We start from the raw sequence: 5,574 nt of genomic DNA on the forward strand, positions 1-5,574 counted from the left end.
AACAATCATGATGTTGAACTGAACTTGAAAAGAATTGGTAAACAAGTAAGCATAAGTGAACAAGTAAGCCAAGAATGCAATGTTCACTAAAGTCAACAACTCTTACTCATTAAGCAATAAAATCATCATACTTTAGAAAGAATGGTTAAAGAGGGTTAAATGTGAGTAGAAGTTAAATGGTTAAAGAAATTAGTGAGTTAGAAAAGTGGATTAGTGGTATGACGATATTTAGGCTCAAATAAAAGAGAAGTTGTGGTTCATGTTCACAATGATTGGTGCAAATCCGGGAAGTTGAAAGGAAACGGAACTTCGCCCAAATTACAATAGAGATTAAGATGAAAATAGATCTCCCAAAAATTGGGCAGCATTCCGGCTTAAAATTGGACGTTCCCGGGTAGCAACATAGCAAAAGCAACAGGAATACAACATCAATCAAGTATAACAACAGTGGGATAGCATTCAGCAACACAAATTGCATAAAATAGCAACCCAAAAGCAGCATACACACCCAAGTAAACAAACAGCAAATATGCACAAACAGAGCACTTATCAGGCCTAGAATCCTCTATCCAGTCCTAGCTACCTAATCGCAATTATTTCTAACTAACCTAACATGCAAAATATCAACTCTAACTAACTACAGAAAAGTAACAGGAGCTAACAAAATCAAAATTTACAGGAGTTGGAGCAGAAACCTGGAGCAGAGCAAAAATAAAAAAATGGGGCAGGGGTGTTCACGGCAGCGTGTGTGAGAGACAGGGCAGAATGGATGAGTGAGAGAGAGAGAGAAAGCAAAGAGGTGTTGGGTGGTGGTGAGAGAGAGAGAGAGAGAGAGAGAGAGAGAGACCGGCCGTGTGATGGTGGTGGCCGGCGGTCGCTGTCAGCGGCGGAGGAAAGAGGAAGAAGATGGGAGTTGAAGGAGGAGAAGATGAGAGTGAGAATGTGAGATGGGGGAGGTGAGGGAGAGAGAGGGCTGGCCGTGTGGTGGTGGTCGCCGGTGGAGCGGACAGAGGGTATAATGGGTGGATGAAGAAGACGATTGAAGGAGTGCGCGACTGCGCAATGCTCGTCGCGCATTAGGTTATCATCTTTTTGAATCGACGCGAGCGCGCACCTTGCGCGTGCGCGTGCATGGCTGACTTTGCTTCTTTGACTTTTTATGCTTCTCTCCACTTGTATGCTTCCTTCCTTGCTTCCTTTAATCCATGCCTAGCCTATTTCAATCCTGGAATTACTAGCAAACGCATCAAGGCATGTTATGGAATCAAGGAGAAATTAGAATTCATCAAAATTAGGCTTAAAAAGCATGTTTTTACACTTAAGCATAAATATGGGAGAGATAACAAAACCATGCTAATTCATAGGCTAAATGTGACAAAAGGTTATCAAAATACTCTAAATTCAATACAAGATAAACCCTAAAAATGGTGTTTATCAGTGGGCTAGGGTAAGTTCGGTCATGGGTGGGGAAACGAGAGGGAAATTTGATTTTGAAGTGGGTGGGGATTGGTGGGAGTTATGATGGATTTGGAGAAGTGATATGGATTTGATTGGGCTAGGGTTTATAGGGAAGAGTGTATAGGGAAGTGTGAAAGAAAGAGGGAAGAAGTGGGGTAGGTAAAGATAATGTGGGACCTACTTGTCCTGAGAGGCTAGGAAATTCAAATTTTCTACCCTCTGCATGGTCGTTGAATGCCCAGGGTCTGCTCCCTGGCTGGTGTTCAACACCAGCAATACTCCATCCAGAGTGCTCTGTTTTCACTGCTGAATTTTTGTCTCTGTTTTGACTGCTACACATGATCATGAACCTAAAAAAATAACTTAAAGAAAAATGAAAAGAAAATAGAAATCATTAATTAAGGTTGGGTTGCCTCTCAACAAGCGCTTCTTTAACGTCATTAACTTGACGGTTAGCTCCTGAGTATGGGCTCAGAATTTCGTCTTTTATAGTGAACTTTCTTCCTGTCTTCTCATGAATGAGCTCTACATGCTCTAGAGACAGGACATGACTCACTGTATGTGGTATGATTGGTTTCTTGGTGAAGACAACTCTTATGCCAGGTGAAAGGCCTTCAGTTGGGACTTTCTTGTCCCTCCAGTCTTTAGGTACTTTCTTCCTAGTACCTTTGTTTTTATTGCTTGTTAATGGTTGCCCAACACCAAACTTAGAATTGATGTTTGGGGGCTTAGTAAAGCTCTGCACTGAAAGAGATGGTTGAAATACTAACTGTTGCACAGTTATCTCAGAGGAAGAGTTGGGGTGAGGCATCTTAAACAAGATGTAATCCTCTCCTAGTTGTAGGATCATTTCTCCCTTAGCTACATCAATGATAGCATTGGCAGTGGCTAGGAAAGGTCTTCCAAGAATGATGGATTCATCCTCATCTTCCTCAGTATCCAAGACTATGAAGTTTATAGGGATGTAGTGGTCTTCAACCTTTACCAAGACATCCTCTACTAAGCCATATGGCTTCTTCATTTACTTGTCTACCATCTCTAGTAAGATATTTATAGCTTGTACCTTAAAAATTCCCAGCTTCTCCGTTACATAGAGTGGCATGAGGTTTATACTTTACCCTAGGTCACACAGAGCCTTCTCAACGGTCGTGGTGCCTATGGTGCAAGGAATCAGAAAGCGTTCAGGATCTGGAAGCTTCTGACGTATCTTCTACTGAACCAAAGCATTTAGCTCTTTGGTAATCAGTGGAGGTTCTTCCTCCAAAGGCTTTATACCGAATAGCTTGGCATTTAGCTTCATGAGAGCTCCTAGGTATCGAGCAACTTGCTCTTCCCTAGTGTCTTCATCCCCGTCAGAGGATGAGTGTTCATCAGAACTCATGCATTGTAGAAGTGCATGCAAAGGAACCTCTATGGTCTCTATATGAGCCTTGGCTTTCTTTAGTTCTTGGATAGGGATTTCTTGAGTGGGTATTGAGCACTCAGAGGGTGTGCCTTTACTGGCGTTCAACGCCAGTGATGAGCGAATATTTTATACACTTTTTAGGGGTATTTTCATATAGCTTTTAGTGGGATCTAGCTACTTTATAGTATATTTTTATTAGTTTTTATGCAAAAATCACATTTCTGGACTTTGCTATGAGTTTGTGTGTTTGTCTGTGATTTCAGGTATTTTTTGGCTGAAATTAAGGGACCTGAGCAAAAACCTGATTCAGAGGCTGAAAAAGGACTACAGATGCTGTTGGATTCTGACCTCCCTGCACTCGAAATGGAATTTTTGAGCTATAGGAGTCCAAATTATGCGCTCTCAATTACGTTGGAAAGTAGACATCCATGGCTTTACAGCAATATATAATAGTCCATACTTTGCCTGAGTTTAGATGACAAAAACTGGCATTCAACGCCAGTTTTCTACCCTATTCTGGCGTTAAACGCCAGAAACATGTTACAAGCTAGAGTCAAACGCCAGAAACAAGTTACAACTTGGCGTTTAACTCCAGGAACAACCAATGCACCTAAAAGCTTCAATCCTCAGCCCCAGCACACACCAAGTGGGCCCCGGAAGTGGATTTCTGCACTATCTATCTTAGTTTACTCATTTTCTGTAAACCTGGGTTACTAGTTGAGTATAAAAACTACTTTTAGAGATTTATTTTGGATCTCATGACATTTTACATCTGAATTTGTTTCTTTGATGGCATGAGCCTCTAAACCCCATGGTTAGGGGTGAGGAGCTCTGATGTGTCTCGATGAATTAATGCAATTATTTCTGTTTTATATTCAATCACGCTTGTTTCTATTCTAAGATATTCATTCGCACTTCAACATGATGAATGTGATGATTCGTGACACTCATCACCATTCTTAACCTATGAACGCGTGCCTGACAACCACTTCCGTTCTACCTCAGATTGAATGTATATCTCTTGGGTTCCTGGTCCATGCATTTGATTGCCTCTTCTAACAACAGAGCCTTCAATTCCTTGAGATCAGAGTCTTCGTGGTATAAGCAAGAAACAATTGGCAGCATTCCTGAGATCCGGAAAGTCTAAACCTTGTCTGTGGTATTTCGAGTAGGATTTGGGATGAGATGACTGTGACGAGCTTCAAACTCATGACTGTTGGGCGTAGTGACAGACGCAAAAGGATAAATGGATCTTATTCCCACATTGGTGAGAACCAACAGATGATTAGCCATGTACATGGACTCTTTTCACTGAGAGGACGGCTGGTAGCCATTGACAACGGTGATCCACCAACATACAGCTTGCCATGGAAGGAGACCTGCGTGTGTGAAGAAGACGATAGTAGAAAAGCAGAAATTCAGAAGATAGAGCATCTCCAAAATCTCAACCTGTTTTCCATTACTGCACAACAAGTATCATTTAATTCATGCTCTTTTACTCTTCGCAATTAAAACTAAGAACCACTATTGATATCCTGACTAAGAATAATAAGATAACCATAGCTTGCTTCAAGCTGGCAATCTCCGTGGGATCGACCCTTACTCACGTAAGGTATTACTTGGACGACTGATGAGTGGATAATTTATACGCTTTTTGGCATTGTTTTTAGTATGCTTTTAGTATGTTTTAGTTAGTTTTTATTATATTTTTATTAATTTTTATTTAAAATTCAAATTTCTGGACTTTACTATGAGTTTGTGTGTTTTTCTATGATTTCAGGTATTTTTTGGCTTAAATTGAGGGACCTGAGCAAAAATCTGATTCAAAGACTGAAAAGGGCTGCAGATGCTGTTGGATTCTGACCTCCTTGCACTCAAAGTGATTTTCTGGAGCTAAAAAAGCCCAATTAGCGCGCTCTCAATTGCGTTGGAAAGTAGACATCCAGGGCTTTCCAGCAATATATAATAGTCCATACTTTGCCCGAGATTTGATGGCCCAAACAGGCGTTCCAAGTCAACTTCAGAATTCCCGGCGTTAAACGCCGGAACTGGCAAAAAAGTGGGAGTTAAACGCCCAAACTGGCACAAAAGCTGGCGTTTAACTCCAAGAAAAGTCTCTACACGTGGAAGCTTCAACGCTCAGCCCATGCACACACCAAGTGGGCCCGGAAATGGATTTTTACGTCATTTACTCATTTCTGTAATCCCTAGGCTACTAGTTCTCTATAAATAGGACCTTTTGCTATTGTATTAGGGGAATCTTTCAATCTTCGGATCATCTTTTGATCATGTTTTTATGATTGAACCCTCTTTGGGAGGCTGGCCGTTCGGCCATGCCTAGACCTTGTTCTTATATATTTTCAACGGTGGAGTTTCTACACACCATAGATTAAGGTGTGGAGCTCTGCTGTACCTCGAGTATCAATGCAATTACTACTATTTTCCATTCATTTCATCTTATTCTTGTTCTAAGATATTCATTCGCACCCAAGAACATGATGAATGTGATGATTATGTGACGCTCATCATCATTCTCGCTCATGAACGCGTACCTGACAACCACTTCCGTTCTACATGCAAACAAGGCTTGAGTGTGTATCTCTTGGATTCCTTAATCAGAATCTTCGTGGTATAAGCTAGAATCCATTGGAGGCCATTCTTGAGAATCCGGAAGGTCTAAACCTTGTCTGTGGTATTCTGAGTAGGATTCA

Source organism: Arachis duranensis, chromosome 9, assembly GCF_000817695.3.
Source record: "Arachis duranensis cultivar V14167 chromosome 9, aradu.V14167.gnm2.J7QH, whole genome shotgun sequence".
NCBI classification, from domain to species: Eukaryota; Viridiplantae; Streptophyta; class Magnoliopsida; order Fabales; family Fabaceae; genus Arachis; species Arachis duranensis.